This window comes from Schistocerca piceifrons, chromosome 1 (assembly GCF_021461385.2).
Source record: "Schistocerca piceifrons isolate TAMUIC-IGC-003096 chromosome 1, iqSchPice1.1, whole genome shotgun sequence".
NCBI lineage: Eukaryota > Metazoa > Arthropoda > Insecta > Orthoptera > Acrididae > Schistocerca > Schistocerca piceifrons.
Genome location: NC_060138.1, coordinates 979,154,772 through 979,174,041, shown reverse-complemented (window position 1 = coordinate 979,174,041; position 19,270 = coordinate 979,154,772).

Sequence of the window (19,270 nt, the reverse complement as noted above, 5' to 3'; positions counted from 1 at the left end):
TAGACATGTTTAGTTCGTGACTTGCCCGTGCCGTGGATTTTCTAGGGCTCCTTTCGTAAGCTGCACGGACACGCTCGACATTTTCATCCGATGTGCGTGGACGACCCGTGCTTTTTCGCTTGCAGATGCAACCATCTTCTACGAATCTGTGATGCCACTCATAAATTTGCTTATGACGAGGCGGCTGTTTGTTGAATTGACGGCGGAATGCACGTTGCACACCAACAATGGACTCTAACTTTGCAAATTGCAGCACACAAAATGATCGTTCCTGTGGTGTCGTCGCCATTTTCCTACAAACAAACGCCAGCGCCACTGCGGATTTGCATGGAACTTCTGCGCGGACCATTGAAAAACTTTGAACCTTTCTCTGACAAGAAACGTTTGAATTGTGTTTCTATCATTTGTAGTTTTTGAGAAATAAATGTTTGAAATCTGCTCTTTCTTTTTGAAACGCCCTGTATAAGGCTCGTGACCTGTGACTGACACCAACAAGGTTTAAACCTCCTTTCCTTGTTGGGAGTGTTAGTGTATCGAACTTCACTTTGAAAATGTTGCCTTGGCCTACAAAGCTTCCTATCGCGGATAAAATTCTTCTGGCTGTTTCTAATGGCATCGGAAAAGCTTGGACAACATAGTTAAGTTTGGATGTTAAATACACGTTTACTAGTGTGGTTTTCTGTATCTCGTCCAGTTGCCTCATACTGTTTCCTTGTACAGATGCTCGTATGCTTGCAAGTAGTTTTTTATAATTGACGGCAATATTTTGTTGGATGTTGCTCCTAAATTCAATACCCAAACATTTCAAGTGGATACTTCCCTCAATTGTCCCCGATTTTGCATGCATATTCCTCCGCCTCGGTTCATGATGCCTGACCTCCTTTTATTTAGTTTGGCGCCAGAAGCAAGTTCATATGTGTGTACAACCTGAAGAGCTTTCGCCACTTCATTTATAACCAGGACTCCCGCATCATCTGCGTAGGCGTTGCACACTATTTTCTTGCCGTTTATACACAATCCTTACAGGTGATGCGTGAGTGTCGCGAGGAGAGGTTCTATTGCTATTGCGAAAAGGGCCATTGACATTGGGCAACCTTGACGTACGGATCCAGTCAATTCTATCTCTCTACTTAGTTGTCCGTTTATCGTTATTCGTGCTACACTGTTTTTCAGTATTTACTGAATAATCTTCACGAATCGTGGTGGGAATCCCATTACTTCCATGATTCCACGGAGATACTTATGATCTACTCTGTCAAACGCCTTCTTGAAGTCTAATGACACTAAAGCACATTTTATTCGGCATACATTTGCGGTTGATATTATGTCCCTATATTCGCATATATTCTGATAGATGTTTCTGTCTTTGCCTACACATGTTTGGTACGGGCCAGTTACAGAGTTAATAACCCTTTTTATTCTTCTTGCTAATACGCGGGCCATAATTTTGTAATCACTGTTGAGTAATGTTACTGGGCGAAGGTTTTCAATTGCTTTGCTAAGTGAGTTTTTAGGAATTAGAACTATGATCCCTTCAGGAAATTCTTTGGGAGCGGCAACAGTGCCATTCATGAGTTCGTTGTACATGCATAGCAACTTGCTTTTCATTTGTGGCCAGAACACTTGGTAGAATTCCATGGGGATACCATCAGGTCCTGGAGACTTATTTTTAGGACTCTGTGCTATTGCGTCTTTCAATTCGTCCTCTTCTATTTCAGCCGTGAGATTTTCTACTTGCTCTGTACTAATTCGTCCTGATACGTTTCTAGCAAGATCTCGCCGCGCCTCGTCGACGGAGGTTTGGTGGACATCATATCTGAGATATATTTATGAACAGCGTTTTGAATTTCATGCTGTTTTGTGTGACTGGTCCCATCAGGTAACTTAACTTCTGTCAGTATTTTTCTGTTTCCTCTCTTATTCTCACGCATTACGTGGTACATAGCTGTTTCTTCCCCTTCTACAATGTTTTGTATTCTCGCTCTGACTTTAAAACCTTCTGACTGTTGCCGCTTCAGTGCTAAAAGTTTTGCTTTAACTTTCTGAATCCGGCTAAAGTTCTCCATTAATCGTGTATCCAGGGTGTACAGGTCTCTAAGGCAGCTAAAATAAAATTCAGTCGTCTTTTTAATCCAGAAACTTTTCTGTCGTGAGTAATCGATCAGCATTCTTCTTATTTTAGGCTTAGCACATTGTAACCACCAAGCTATGGCAGAATTGTATAGCGGGAATCGTTTCTCGCATTCTTGCCACACATTAGTAAATGTTACGCGACATTCCTCATCTTGTAGGTGTGTAATGTTGAGGTTCCATATGCCCCTCGCTCGGTAAGTCTCTTGTTTTTCCAAATTTACTGTGGTGATGTACGCGGCGTGGTCAGAAAACATAGTGGGCCAGACCTCAGACTGGAGTACGTGGTTCTTAAGTTTGGACGAGACGTAAATTCCGTCTAGCCTGCTTGCTGAGTGACTGGTAAAGTATGTAAAACCGGGCTGTGCGTCATGGGTACTTTCCCAGGTATCGGTTAACTGCATTTGGTGGACTATTCTTTCCAGTTCTAAGGACTTGTCGAAATTCGGTGTCTGGTCTTTCGGGCTAAGTACAGAATTAAAATCGCCGGCTAGGATTATATAATCTTGACGTGTACCGAAGAGATGAACGATTTCACTTTTAAAAAAATCCGCTCTAGCACGCCTGTTATTGTTGCCTGACGGTGCATAAATGTTGATGATGCGGGCATTATTAACAGTCACTGCAACCCCTCTGCTGTTTTCAAGTTTTGCTATTTGTGTGACACGGATGCCTTCTTTCGTGAGAATTGCGGTTCCCAGCTCTGCACCGATACCGGGGTTTATTATGGCGTTGTATCCACGTATCTTTTCTAATTTAATATCTGTTACTTCCTGTAACAGTAGTATATCAACGTTAGCTGCGTATAGAAAGTCTTGCAGATGTTGTAAATGCAGGGAGGAGCGTATCTTATGAATGTTCAACGTAGCGATTTTGTTGGCTTGTGCTGCGTTCATATTGTCCTATTCATTGCCGAAGTCAATATTCGTCATACGAAGTGCTGTCGGAGGAAAATCCTTTTTCACATGTATGTTCCGGCAATGATGTATCCATCGTGTTCAGTTGATCTCTTGGGGCAGGAGTCTGTTCCGTTCCTCCAGTTTCATTCAGTTCTTCATCTTGATTCATTTCATCCGATTCATCAGCCCAGGTTTTGTGTTGATTAGCTTTCGATGTCTCTTTTTCTGCATTTCTAGTATCAGGGAAAACCTTGTCTGCATCGAAAGTTGCAAGCAGCTTCAGTCTCTCGTGTGACGAATGGTCCGTTGACATGGGGCATGGTGTATTTGATTGGCTTGCAAGGGGTCAGGTGCTTTGCATACTCAGAACCGGATTACTATGTTGTTCTTCATGCAGTTTGTTGCTAATCTGCTTTGCTTTTTCTCGCAAAGGCGGTGCCAGTTGTTCAGCGTCCTTATGAGCTAGTCTCCTCTTTTAATGTTTCCTTGGAGGACTGACTCTTGGGGACGTTTCATCGTTTTCCATTGCCTCTTGGGTTTCTTTCGCTCGGTCCTGTTCGCTGGCAAGTGATGGGTTGGTTTCCTTGTGGTTTTCTGGAGACTGCTCATTCTGAAGGACTATAATCGGTTGAGGGGTTTGTTCTATTTGAACAGAGATATTTGGTTCTTTTCCTTGACTCTTTGGCTGTGTTGTCACCGTCGAGTCGCTAACTTCCATTATCACTTCATTGTCGCGAGCTGCATCGTCCTGAGTGGCGTCCCGAGTAGCGTCAGGAGCGTTACGCATATGCAGTTGCCCAGTGGCTGCCGCTACATAAGACATAAGTTAAAGGCAACGATGACATGGCTGGGGGTCTCACTGTTTCGCCCGCAGGTAGCTAGGCCACTTGGCGTTATATACACTGCGAGCGCACATGGCCTGTACCGCCGCAAGATGCGCAGGTTCTTGGCTGCCCATCACATATTACTATAGCCCGATAACCACTAACATTTATATACGAGGGTTTGTGCTTGTGTAAATGAACTCGCAGTCGCCTGATATTATTCAAGACGGGGGAACTTGTGAGCAGGAGACCACTTTTCTGCAAAATTGCTAATTATTCTCCCATAAGGAGCTATCACCGAATTGATCTGCTCAGCGGTGATTTCAAATGGTAGCTCAAAGATACGGACAGTCCTTAATCCAAAGCCAGCATGCGTAACACGAACTTCACTAATATTGCCATCGTGATGTTTGAACTTAAATGTTCCGCTACTAGATTCAACAATTTTGTCACTCAGTTCCGTGTTTTTAAGCTTGACATACACAATGCTACTCACAATTGAAAGGTGAATACCTATAATATCCTCAAACGAAATTTTCACAACTTCCTCTAACCATGTCTCAATTTCGAACGAATTCGGTCTCTGCCCTTTCTGGTCAAAAACAAATTTCAACGTGTCTCTTCTATTAGGCTGATCCATCTCTCCTTCTAATATGAGTCCATCAAGAGTCCGAAGTGACGCAGCTAACTGCTGCAACAGGCGCTTGACTTACCGAGCGGAGCGCAGCAGACCGCAGCGCACAGCACACGCCGGAGGTCCGCTCACCACGGCCGCCAAAAGCCGACTGGACCACTCAGCTACCGGGGGCGGATACAAGTAAGGTATTCAGTGCTCAGTTTGCCAAAATGCAAAACTCACTATCTAATACAATATAAAATAGTCATCCCCACTGAACTTCACCAACTTAACAATAACAGAAACAAGAAATATTATACCAAAAATAACAATAGTAAAAGAAGAAGAAGAACAAATAGAGTAATGAGTCTTAGCCGAGAATACAAAGACCTAAAATACACGCAGTCGAAAGCCGGCCTCTAACAAACACTAAACAAGCAAGTAACAAGAAAGCCGAATTTGGCAATAGAATACACCAGCCCAAGTTACCGTCTGCTGGGAACACTACATGAGAACAAAACAGTGAATGCCATCAAGGAGAGATTAAAATTTGAGTGAATACAACAACAGAAAAATAATTTTTCCCGCTCTAATACAGTGTCTAATGGTAGTCTCTACAGTGGCCTCGTAGTTGAAATTTGTGATCTCTTGATAACTTGTCCACCTACTTAGCTGGGTGGTAACGTGCTCGCCTCCCATGCAAGCGGACCTGGATTCGATTCCCGGCCGCGTTGGAGATTTTCTCCACGCGGGGACTGGGTGTTGTACTGTCCTCATCATCATTTCATCCTCACCACCGGCGCGCAAGTCGCCCAATGTGGCATCGAATGAATTAATACTTACACTTGGGGGCCGAACTTCCCCGACTAGGGGCCTCCCGGCCATCGACGCCATACGCTCATTTCCATTTTTTTTCTTGGTAAGTTAATTCGGCTTCTGCATACACACTCGTATGCACTAAAGCATAGCACTGATCACAACCGGCACAATTTCCCTTAACCGCAGTAACTGGAAACAAGCTATACCTGATAACTCTCGACTCCTGACCTTGCCATTCCCTGGACGTACGAAGACAAGCACCGTCCACTGCCCCCGACCGGAATGGTGCCCCGTGTTCCACCGCCAGCCCTGACTACTAGTCCGCCAGGCTTTCTCGCTGCTTTGCTACTCAACTTCCTGCTTCGCCTTGTACAGCCGGTGGTTTCCCAAGAAGTTGCTAGCTATATTGCCCGCTATCTGGCCATCCTGATACTCTTTCCGATAAGTCGGGGCTCTCGTTTCGATGACAACAGCTGCTGTCGCATCCTTCATTTAGACGGGGCCGCTATCACCGGCTAACTCCATGGGCCAGCCATGTCGGAATATAAACAAGCATGACCTGACTCCGAACACAGTCTTGTCGTCCATTGACCATGGGCCTCTGGTGCTGGCTACAAATTCACGTTGCCGGTTCACTTCCATGCACCAGACTGCTCCTCGCTGTGGCGGTACGCTGCTCTATGCTTCGCTGTGGCGCTGCGAACGGCACTTTTACTGTAGCAGGCATGCTCTGAGGCGGCAATGTCGCGGTTACGTCGCTTCCAACAATTATGAAATGGCGCCAAGAAATTGACCAAAGCCGCAAAGACGTGAGTAATAAAGAGTGGTAAGTCTAAATCTTGCTGTAAGCGAGGTGGGAATACAACTGTGCTGTGAACTGCTAATTCAAAAAGCACTACTAAACCCCGACAATTCCATCTCGTTCATTAAAACAACATTTTCTAGGACCCTACTTGCTCCGGGACGTCATATAAGGACTCTGCTTGCCGGGCATGTACACGCTCATGTAAAAGCAACACGTGCTTAGAAAATTGGAGAGGGTCTAAGCAGAATTTCACGCTGGCTTATGGGAAAGCTTCGACTCTTGTAGTCATACTGCATTGGGAAAATAGCTTCATTGTATGTGTGTGAAATTTTATGCGACTTAACTGCTAAGGTCATCAGTCCCTAAGCTTACACACTAATTAACCTAAATTATCCTAAGGACAAACACACACACCCATGCCCGAGGGAGGACTCGAACTTCCGCCGGGACAAGCCGCGCAGTCCGTGACTGCAGCGCCTAAGACCGCTCGGCTAATCCCGCGCGGCAAATAGCTTCATTGATAACTCAGGATCACTAACGATTGACTCCAGAAATGTACTTTAGAAAAGTAGCTCTGTCCCACAGGGTGCATGGCACCACCTATGCTGAAGAGGGCTGTCATCCACGCTTCGATTTCGCGATCTCCAAACCACTCCTCGAAATTATGTAACATTTAGACCTTTTGACGAGTCAGTCGCACAAGGCAAAAGTATGCACATTCATTAGACATTCCCCCTGGCGCTAATGCTTCCACTGCGATATACGGCCTGCCGTCCTGCGAAAATCACTCCCCCTTTGAGTCAGCCTTTCGGATCTCCTCTAGAACGCACTCAGGAGGGTTAGGAAAAGACTGGCCCATCAACTACAGGATGATGAAAGCCACAGTCCTCAGAAACCGATCCTGTTGTAGACAACAACCACAGGAACAGGAAACAGGCGCAGTCGATGAATGATATTTTACGGTTTTTCCCTGATACTTAGGGCCTTCAAAAAGTAAGTCACACACACCGTTCCACGCTAAGACCACTGTGCAACAAGAGTGGCGTATGATCAGAAAAGAGCACATGTTCCCGTTGTGGAGGGGGGGGGGGGGGGGGGGGGAGCGGGTTTTTCATAATAATAATAATTATAATAAATCAGTATAAATAGTAGCAATCGTAAGTTGGAAATTGGAAATACTGGAATATTGTAATATTATTCGCCGTCTTTTACGAGAGCCTGGAAACTATTTCTGTGGTCAGCTAGAAAGCGATGGAGAACATGCTGACCATAGTTCCCAGTCTGCAAATCTGCATTCTTTTCGAGCCCACTGAAAGAAATGTTTATATTCTCTATTTGCTCAGTGGGATCAGCACTATGATTATAAATGAAGATTTTGAGTTCTACTTGATACATATATTTGGTAAAGTTTCACACACACAACATTGTCATATTCATTATGTTCATACTGACAGTAAATCTCTCTATCCTAAACAGCGCTATGAGCAGTTCAGTGGCGACCTCTACTGTAAGTTACTATTAAATTGCCTTTCGCCCTGACTTCTGCTAATCGAAATAATTGCTCGCCACAAAAGTGGAAAATAAAGTATCACCCCTTGCCATGCGGACTTGTTAACGTTACAGGCAGCAAACTAACTGTTACTTCTGCGAAATCTAAGCTATCCAGCACGGTGTACAGTCCTCGCTAGTTCACTTTCCATTATTACTGAAAATATGCATTTAGTAACAGCCTGTTTCTGATGTCATTCGAGGCAGCGCTCACTCCGGCATTTGACTGATGCGGATCACACAGTGGCTGGGTGCGAAGTGAAACCTTGTCTTGCGAGCGAGCGACATGTCGAATGGGTGCAGGGACCCCTTGGTGTTGAAGGTTCAGGCTTCAGTTAGCTCATGCCTTCTGTCAGAAATGTTTACGGGGAACGAAGCAAATTGGTTTTTGATATAGGAAGTGTTATTTTGTTGAGTTCTTATATAATGATTGATGGTGGCGTCTAGATGTTAAAGAGGCGAGCGGTCGTCATTTTCGGAAATTTGGTTATGTGATGGTCTGGGATGATGCCTAAGTTTCGAATGAGTGGGTAAGGAGAGTCCTACGAGTTGTGAAAGAATGTTTCTGATTTTCTAATGATGATGTCTGTGATTGAGGGGAAGTTTGTGTTTGTGTATAAGTCTCTGTTTGACAGATAACGGGGCGCATTCGACGCCAGTCTCAGAAATTTGTTGTGGACTACTTTGACTCTTCTAATGTTAGTGTCACTGGCTAGCGACCAGAGTTCCGACCCATAGAGTATAGCTAGCAGTACTATAGTTTTATACATTTTCAGTTTTGATTTGACCGTGAGGCCGTTTCCTTTTAGAAGAGGGTATAGTTGGTAAATGGACTGTGAGCCCTTGTTGCATATCTGTGTGATGTGGTCCTTGAATGTAAGTCTTTGGTCGAAGACTATTCCTAAATATCGAACATTGTCTTTCCAGGGTAGGACTACATTGTTGAAGGTAATGCTAACATTTGGGCTCATCCTGCGGTGGGTAAACATTATCGCCTGCGTATTTGCACTATTTATTGTTATTTTCCACAGGTTTGCCCACTCCTGTATGGCTGCGAGGTGTTGTTCCAGCTTTTTTGCGATGAAGAGAAGGTTTGGGCGACTCCTATAGACGGCAGTATCATCGGCGAAGAGTGAGAGGTGACCTCCTGGTTGTTTCGGGGTATCATTGGTGTAGATGGAGTAGAGGACTTGGGCCCATAACTGAGCCCTGTGGGACTCCAGCCTCTATTTCCTTGGTGGTGCTGTATGCACCAGAAAGATGGACGAAGAATGTGCGGTTCCTCAGGAACGAAGCAATGATATTGGTGATGTTGCTTGGACACCCTTGATTATGGATTCTGTATATTAAACCCTGGTGCCAGACACGGTCGAAGGCTTTCTCGATATCGAGAAAGACTGCTCCCATGCTGTTCCTTATGTTTTTGGCCGTGCAGATCGTTTCCGTCAGGCGCATGGCTTGGTGTATGGTGCTATGTTCACTGCAGAACCCAAACTGTTCTTCGATGATGATGTTGTTGTCCTTCAGAAATGTCTGGAGCTCTTTTAATATAATTCTCTCCAGGATTTTCCCCAGGAAACACAGGAGTGATATTGGCCTGTGATTCTGGGGAAAGAGGTGGTCCTTATGTGGTTTGGGTATGGTTACTATTTTGCTTTTTTCCATGGCAGGGGAAAATAGTGGTGATCCAGGCAGGTATTAATTATGGATGTGATAAATTGTATTGCGTTCGGCGCCAGGTGTTTCAGGTGGAGAGGACTAATGTTGTCTGGCCCTGATGCTTTTTTTTTCTTCCTATTGTGCTGATGATGGTGCTGATTACATCTTGATCTATGTGGGTGAAGGACGTGGTGCATGGGGTTCTGGTGATTCTGTTAAGTTGGCGCAACATATGCTCCTCGTGGTCATCGCTTTCCTGATCTTCCGTGTTTGGTGTCCTAAATTGTAACTCCAGCGAATCAGCCATTGCATCTGCCCTTTCTTGGGGCTCGTAGACAATGCCGTTACGTCCATGTAGTGGTGTTAGGGCTGTGTTCTCCTTTTTCCTGGATTTGATCATCCGCCAGAATTTGTATGGGCAGGTTTCCATGTCCGATAGGACTGTTTCCCAGCAGTTGCTACGGTGAGTTTGTAGTTCTCTTCTGGCTCTCCTGGCTAGTCTGTACATCCTGGCCCTGTCAGCAGGATCCCTATAGTCTTGCCATCTGCGTCTGTAGTATTTCTTTTCGGCGAGGAGGTCCTGAATATGGGCAGGGAGGTCTGTTCTAGATGTTGTATGGGTTATTGTTATTGTCGACTTTTTAGCACAGTCCTGGATAATTTCGGTTATTTCTTCTATAGCCCTATTAATTTCTCTTCTTGTTTGCAGTGGGGCTACAGGAGCTGTTTTCTGCTGTGACATGTCAGTGAACTTCTCCCAGTTGAAGTGCTTGGTTTTGATGGATCTTGAGTCCAGTTGTCTGACTGCGTCCCTGTTAACTGCCAGAATCACTGGATTATGGTCTGAGTTTAGGTCATTTATGACCGAAACCGACGTCTGGAGTCTGAGATTTTTGGCTAGAAATATGTCTAGTATGTCAGGTCTATTCCTGTCATAGGGGGAATAGTGAGTTGGAACGTCTGGCGCAATGACTGTTATGTCTCTCCGAGTGTTGAGGTATGGTCGGAGGATCCTGCCATTAGCGTTAGTAGTCCTGCAATTCCAATCCGCATGCTTGGAGTTGAAATCTCCTCCTAGTAGTACTGTGTCTCCCAGATTAAAGAGGGCGTCTAGGTCTCCTCTCTGTAGGTTGGGGGCGCCAGGTGGGTTGTATACTGCTGCCAGTTGTAGTAGTTTTCCTCCAATTTTTATTTCTATAGTGGTCGCTTCCGCTCTGATTAACCTGGGTGGCTGGATTTTCCTGTGAGCTAGTCTGTTTTTAACCAGTATAACGGTGCCTCCTCCAGGTCTGTTTGGCATGTCAGTCCTGGTTATATTGTAGTTTCTAATTTTTAGAGTCTCCTCTGGCTTGAGGTGAGTCTCTGTGATTAGTGCAATGTCGACATTGTGTGCATCTAGGAATTTCTGCAATTCGATTTTTTGTTGTAGGATGCCGTTGGCATTCCAATTCATGATTATGGCTTCCTTATTAAGGGCTGAGAATGGACATCACAGCAGTGCAGATGATACTAAATTTTGTGACTGGGTCGGCAGCTTGTCGTAGCTGTGCCGCAGTGTCCTGGACAGTTCTGATTATTTTTGGTATGTTGAATTTTGTAAGGAGGCCAAGAATTTCCTGATGATCAGCACCTATTGCTGGTGATGTGGAAGGTGCGGTGTCACTCTGCGGTTGGTTGGGTGGCGCTGTGGTAGAAGTGGAAGCTGTGTTCCAAGCAGAAGTGGTTTTTTGAGATTTTCTGGTTCGAATATTAGGAAAGTTTTTGGCATTGTTGGCTGCGGCTGGAGGTGGGAGCGGCACGTTTTGCGCAGCCTTTGTTTGTTTCCTTTCCTGCCTGGCTTTCACTAATGCTAGCCTTGCAGGGCATTTAGTTTGCAGTATGTGGACCTTCGCAGTTTGCGCACTTTGATGTGGTTACGAATTGTTTATCGCAGTCGGCCGTGCGGTGGTGTTGGCCGCATTTGACGCACTTCGGTTTTAGGTTACAGTGTCTGGCACCGTGATGGAATCCTTGGCAGTTATGGCACTGCGTGGGGCCAGTTGGGGTGCGGTAGGATTCTACAGAAACCTTTAAGGGGAGAAGTGACTTCAGTTTGTAGATCGTCTTTGCTTTGTCAGTGTTTTCTAGATGGACTTGAAAATTCGGCTGGAGTCGCTTTTCGGTCTGTCCCTCGTTGAGTGTAGACATTTGGGCAACTTTCAACACTGGGAACCCCTGCTCGAGAAGTGCCTGTTCTACGAGTTTTGGATCCATAGTGGTCAGGAACTTCTTGACCACCACCTTTAAAGGTTTGGTTGGTGTTAACTCACGTGTGTAATATTGTATGTTCTCGTTTCTGAGAATGGTGATGAGTTTTTGAAAGTCCTGGGGAAGCGAGAACTGAAAGGTGATTCTGCCCCCTCTAGATTGCGTGTTCAGAGAACCTTCGAGCTTTGGTTTGAGTGCCTGTAGGATATTGAGGTAGTTTTTTGTGTCATATACGACAATTGGTGGCACTCGCGGTCGTTTTTAGGAGGGTTTTGCTGGGGCCGGTTTGTCCCCTGCGTCATTGTCAGGTAGCTCACTGAACCTATTTTTTTGGTACCTGCGCCTCCAGGATCGGTTGTTGTTCCATTTGACTTTCGTCAATTACTAAGTTTTCTGGATCTGAGTCTGAGTCAATGTCGGAGTCATTTCGGAGATCGAGTTTCCGCTTGGGTTCGGAAGAACTCTCTCCTTGGTTCGAATCGTTTTTCCGTTTGTGTTTTCGATCGTCCCCCATTATCGTGTCATGAGTGAGTGCGTTGTCTGTAGAGTGTTGTGTTTGATGCGTTCTGAAACCCTGCCTTTGCCTCTGTGTACGCGGGCTGGTCCCACGTGAAGGGGGCCCTGGCTCACTCAGTCCCTGACTAATATGACTAATAGTCCTAGATTCCAGCTAGCCTGGAATACCGACGAGCATAATGAAAAGATGGGCGAACACGACAATATTGCTTCTGCAACACGCAAGCGTGTTACAGCGATAGAACTCCTTCTTCTGCCTCCTCAAAACAGCGCTACAGGCAGCGAGGCGGGCAGTAGGCGAGAGTCGGAATTCCCGAATCGTACAACACAAAGGCTGCAGCGCGGTAAGAACAGCGTCTGCACCCCACGGAAGCACAACTCGGAATGCCTAAACCTTGTCTTGCTTCTCGGGCTGTATTTATACACTCCTGGAAATGGAAAAAAGAACACATTGACACCGGTGTGTCAGACCCACCATACTTGCTCCGGACACTGCGAGAGGGCTGTACAAGCAATGATCACACGCACGGCACAGCGGACACACCAGGAACCGCCGTGTTGGCCGTCGAATGGCGCTAACTGCGCAGCATTTGTGCACCGCCGCCGTCAGTGTCAGCCAGTTTGCCGTGGCATACGGAGCTCCATCGCAGTCTTTAACACTGGTAGCATGCCGCGACAGCGTGGACGTGAACCGTATGTGCAGTTGACGGACTTTGAGCGAGGGCGTATAGTGGGCATGCGGAGGCCGGGTGGACGTACCGCCGAATTGCTCAACTCGTGGGGAGTGAGGTCTCCACAGTACATCGATGTTGTCGCCAGTGGTCGGCGGAAGGTGCACGTGCCCGTCGACCTGGGACCGGACCGCAGCGACGCACGGATGCACGCCAAGACCGTAGGATCCTACGCAGTGCCGTAGGGGACCGCACCGCCACTTCCCAGCAAATTAGGGACACTGTTGCTCCTGGGGTATCGGCGAGGACCATTCGCAACCGTCTCCATGAAGCTGGGCTACGGTCCCGCACACCGTTAGGCCGTCTTCCGCTCACGCCCCAACATCGTGCAGCCCACCTCCAGTGGTGTCGCGACAGGCGTGAATGGAGGAACGAATGGAGACGTGTCGTCTTCAGCGATGAGAGTCGCTTCTGCCTTGGTGCCAATGATGGTCGTATGCGTGTTTGGCGCCGTGCAGGTGAGCGCCACAATCAGGACTGCATACGACCGAGGCACACAGGGCCAACACCCGGCATCATGGTGTGGGGAGCGATCTCCTACACTGGCCGTACACCACTGGTGATCGTCGAGGGGACACTGAATAGTGCACGGTACATCCAAACCGTCATCGAACCCATCGTTCTACCATTCCTAGACCGGCAAGGGAACTTGCTGTTCCAACAGGACAATGCACGTCCGCATGTATCCCGTGTCACCCAACGTGCTCTAGAAGGTGTAAGTCAACTACCCTGGCCAGCAAGATCTCCGGATCTGTCCCCCATTGAGCATGTTTGGGACTGGATGAAGCGTCGTCTCACGCGGTCTGCACGTCCAGCACGAACGCTGGTCCAACTGAGGCGCCAGGTGGAAATGGCATGGCAAGCCGTTCCACAGGACTACATCCAGCATCTCTACGATCGTCTCCATGGGAGAATAGCAGCCTGCATTGCTGCGAAAGGTGGATATACACTGTACTAGTGCCGACATTGTGCATGCTCTGTTGCCTGTGTCTATGTGCCTGTGGTTCTGTCAGTGTGATCATGTGATGTATCTGACCCCAGGAATGTGTCAATAAAGTTTCCCCTTCCTGGGACAATGAATTCACGGTGTTCTTATTTCAATTTCCAGGAGTGTATATGTGGCGCAGCGGACGGCCAAGGGACCATCTGCTGTCATCCACCCTATGCCCACGGTAGCAGCCTCTAAACGGCCGCTTTCTCGGACACATAATATCTTATAACACTATTGTGTACTAACTTAGAATCTTCATAATTTTTGTGTTCATGTAGTTAAGCCTGTTAAAATCACAGAAAAAGATTTAGCTCGCCTGCGTTTAAACTTTGCCGTCTAGAATTTTCAGAACGGAACTGACAGTAGAAAGTGACCTCTGAACTACTACTTTAAGAGATCTTTACATCCAGGCCTTGAAACTTGTTATACCTCTGCTATTTAATAGGTTTCATCAAGTGCTGTAACCAAAACTTTCTAGCCTTAATATAACAGATACTTAATCTACTGCAAATAAGGATGTTGTAATTCCAAATTTAGTTTTCAGCAAATTACTCGAAAACTATTAGAGGTAGCTCAGTGGGGTTACATAACGTTTTTATGTTGAACTGAAGCTTCATACAAATTTTCGTATTTCTAAGTCTAATATTTAGCGCCCTGAATTTTTCTTAAAAACGCGGATTCTGACCAAAATATTTCTTTAATCATGCTGAATCTTCTACCAGTTAATTTTGACATACATGTGCACATTATGATCCATTTTTGGCTTTCTAGTTTTATTGTTTAGCGCCACTTTTTTATCTGAAAACGATGTATTTGGGGAAAAAATATTGACTGATCATTCTGAGATTTGACAGTGTACAAATAAATATACTAAAGTATATGCTAACAAAGTTTGGAAAAGCAACTTTAACTTTTAATTCCATTCTTAAATTGTGGTGCAATACTTGTGTGCTACGCGCAGACGCGTTGTTGTGACGTGACGCTACCAGCAGTGAACTGGGGTATGTCCCGGCACACTCGTTCGCCTCTGTATTTCTCCAATGATGCAGCACTTGTTCCGCCACACCGTGTTCCTTAGGACACAGTTCTGCTGCGGTATAGATAACAGGTGGATCACAGTGTGCGACCGGAATGACGTGGCAACTGGAAAAGTACTTCAAAGTACGTGTGAAAGTACGATTCTTGTGGATAAAACTTTTAAATTGCACATAGATTCACCATGACATTCTTGCGGCATATGAACCAAATGCAAGGTGGCTTCCAGCCGTAATAAAGGGGTGCCAAAATTTTGATCAAAGCCGCACAGATGTGAATGATGATAACCGGGACGTCGAGATCTTACACCACGCGATTTCCATCTTTTCCGCAAGCTGAAAGAACATCTGGACCAAAAGAGATTTTCTGACATGTGGACGTTCCCACAGCGGTTCCCGAATGGTTCCGTGACCAAGGAGCACATTTCTGTTGTCGAGGATCTGAACAATAGGTAAAACGTTCCGACCGTTGTTTATAGACTCTGGGACTATACTAAATATAGTGTCATATATCTATGTCACTTTACTATATAGTGCAGTACTGAATAAGTAACTTGGCATATCACAACGACGTTTAAGTTACTTTCTGCAGTGCCGTCGCATGTGGAACCACTGCACACGAGCTTCTCTTCATTTCACTCACGTCACACCTCGTTTATTTTCCGAAGTCTTATGCTGCCTTTGTCTGTGATTGTGGAAGCTGTGATTTCACAGACATTCGCTAAGCCTCTTGGTCCTAATCACTGCAACGCAGGATTGTATCACATAGTTATATCGACTGGACATACATGAAGAACCATAAACAAGACTTCAGTTGGTATTATTGTGCAAGCTCCGAAGAGATTTACGAGTACACACCGTTGCTTTCGCCTCGGTATGGTAGTCGTTCAGACACAATCAATATGCCCTTACAATCGCTCCTTAGCACTAGAGAGGGCGTACTCGTAACCGCCTTTTGCGAAACAGCACTGGTGTCGAAAAAATTTTCTTGTCATCAAGAACACCAGAAACCTCGAGGCAGTCTGTCCTTAACCAGCATGTAAGCAGTTTCGCGTGTAGCAATTTTTATTTGTTGTCCGCTCATCACTGTAGCATCTGTGCGACTGCCTCATTCGCTCTCTCCTCTTGCTTCTGTCAGTGCCTTTCATATATTCCTTACCTCGACGATTCTCTTCTTGATTCCTTACCTTACCAGTCCACACAATTTTCAACATTCTTCTGTAGCACCACGCCTCAGATGTTTCGATTCTCTTCCATACCGGATTTCAAACAGTTCACGTTTCGTTACCATATGTAGCTGTGCACCAAAAGTACATTCTAAGAGATTTTTTTATCAAATTAAGGCCTGTGTTTGATACTATTAGATTTCTCTTGGACAGGAATTACCTTTTTGTCAACGCTAGACTTTTTCTTATGTCCTCCTTAATGTCATGGGTTATTTTGCTGCTTAGGTAGCAGAATTCCTTATTTTCATCTACTTCGTGGTCATCAGTCCTGATGTTAAGTTCCTCGCTGTTCTCATTTCTGCTTCTTTCCCATTACTTCCGTCTTTCTTCGATTTGCTCTGAACTATATGCTACAGCGCGTAAATATATATCACTAGGCTAAGAGGTTAGTGCACTGCTTTAGCTGAGTGCATCGAAGTGCACTGCCTCAATTTTTATAATCAATGGATTTCTCTGGGCCGCCGGAGTGGCCGCCCGGTTTGCGGCGTCATGTCACGGACTGCGCGGCCCCTCCCGCCGGAGGTTCGAGTCCTCCCTCGGGTATGGGCGTGTGTGTTGTTCGTAGCATAGGTTAGTTTTAGTTAGTTTAAGTAGTGTGTAAGTTAGAGACCGATGACCTAAGCAGTTTGCTCCCTTAGAAATTCACACACATTTGAACATTGGAATTGCGCTTTTGCATCGCACGTACTTCCAGTGGATTATATTTTTACTACAATGAAACAAAAGTTCTGAGAATTTCATTGTCATCAGTGGGTGAACAGGAGTGCGGTCCGTTTCTCTGCAGTAGCTGTCCGCCTCGTTTCATGCAAAAAAAGTAAAGCTGCCTCTCGCAAACGTGCCCGCGTTGTGTGACACGTGCCACATATATCAAACGAACGCGCCTGTGTGTGGCAGATAGCGACACGACAGTCACTTGCGAAAGGCCGAACCCCCGCTTGTCTCTATATATCGGATGGAATTCCTCATAACGTCACATGTACTGTAGGGGAGCAGTCCGAGGATGCCCGAGAGACATGACAAGCACTCAGACTGGACGTGACAAAAGATTAGATATCGACGCGAATGACGCTGGGAGCTCGACGAACGCCGTAGTCGAATAAAAAATAAAACGAGGGAGACACGAGAATGTATACCGCTGTCTCGAATTACAAACCTGACTACTGCTATCTGAAAAACTACAGAAGTTGTACCGAAATTCTCGCCCGAGCTCTTAACCGTGAGAAGAAATGATTAAATTTTAAAACAAAAATACACTTTGTCAAAATATCGTGTGATTCAACGTCTGCGACAAAAACCTGTGATGGAGTGCACGATGTCACATCGCAGCAGCATGGAGAGTCACGTATAGTGAAGACAATTTGCGTCTACAAAACAGAAATAGTAAAATTGATCTAGTTTTATAACATAGGACGTTCATGTTTTACATTCACAGTGCTTTCGAAACTACGGCAGCAATCAACGAAACGGTTGACCGAAGTCCTTCACCATGATCCAGCGTTCAGAAGTATGTACCCAAAGTAACCATTCTGAATACCGATTGTAAATTACTGCAAAAATTTTCAGTGTCTTCTATCGCTATGAGCTATGCTGTTATCACATATTGAACACTGTACTATTTCCTATCGGTATGGGTAGCGAAGTACAGTTGCATAAAGACCTAAATTTTAATTTAAAAATCAATTCATATGTACTACTAAATAAACTAGCATCTGGAAATACTAAAAAATACTCGAGTAGGAAATGGGGACATTTCACTGTGGAAATTTTTATATTTGAAACTATAAAGATACCATTGAGCTACGACAGTTCAAATGGTTCAAATAGCTCTGAGCACTATGGGACTTAACATCTGTGGTCATCAGTCCCCTAGAACTTAGAACTACTTAAACCTAACTAACCTAAGGACATCACAAACATCCATGCCCGAGGCAGGATTCGAACCTGCGACCGAGCGGTCACGCGGTTCCAGACTGAAGCGCCTAGAACCGCATGGCCACACCGGCCGGCGAGCTACGACAGTAACTTACTTCTTAGTCGTGAGGTAAACGTTCACCACGCTGACAATTCTTCACTGAAGCTATATCACATAAGTTATCGGAAGTTTTCTTGTAAAAGTAGAATAGCACGATTTTTTGGAAAAGAGTCTTTGGTATTTTAAAAGCCAATGCCGCAATGGATAATTAAGAATTCCGGGACATACTATATACAAAAGAAGAGCAATTGCTGACAAATCTGTTATGTATGCCGTTCAGTAACTTTGCAGATGAATATTCCGTTGTCAGCAGCTCGTGGTCTTGTGGGTAACATATACAGGGCGTTTCACTAAATGTGTTTGCCTTTGTAAGTTACGAAGTAAGAGGCGACGGGAATATTTATTGCGGTAGGTCACCATAAGAAACGTTACACTGTCTGCGGAGCTATGAACATAGTGACAGGCGGTATGGGTCAAACCTGTGGCCGTGTAATATGCTCCACACAGATGTGAGACTGACACCAGCGACTGCAGCAACGACTCGTAAGCTGACGTGAGGATCGTGATGTACTGCAGATAAAACAAACACCTCTGTCTCCTCATTTCTTTCAGTTCTTCGTCTGTTACTGTGGCGCATTACCAAGCTGCCTGTTTTCCGAAGTCGTTGTTCGGCACGTAAGAACGTAATGGCTGCCGGAGCTCTTCGCCTAGGATATCTCACCACGTACGCCATGGCTGCTTCAGTGGCATCGTGACAGCACTCGCCGAGCATCAGCCACATGTCAACACACTCGTTGTTCGTGTATGCCATCTTCATCCGATGTCAGTAACTGTGGTATATTGAGCCCCGTTTGTTTGTGTCGCTCGAACTGTGGGGTATACGGCAACGTGCGGCCACAGTCGGCAGTCTAACAGCGCATCGAGGAAGCTTCTCGCTCCGTGACACCGGCGACGTTACAACTCAGCCGCACCACATTCAGAAGTCGCATAGCGTTATGTGCAGCGTGTGTGCTACCAGCCCCCGAAATTTTGAAGGGTTGTATCTCCCAAACTAAAGGTGATAGGAATGTAATTTAAATTGATGTATACACAGCTGTTGTTACTGATTCCAGTGCATGATAGAAACAACTATTGCTCCATTTTAAAAAAATTGTATCTTTTTGCTGTAACTCTTTGGATAATAACACAATAAACTATGTTCATAGCTCCGCAGACAGTGTGTGGTGTTTGTGGGGTTTAAGGGCGTTCAACTA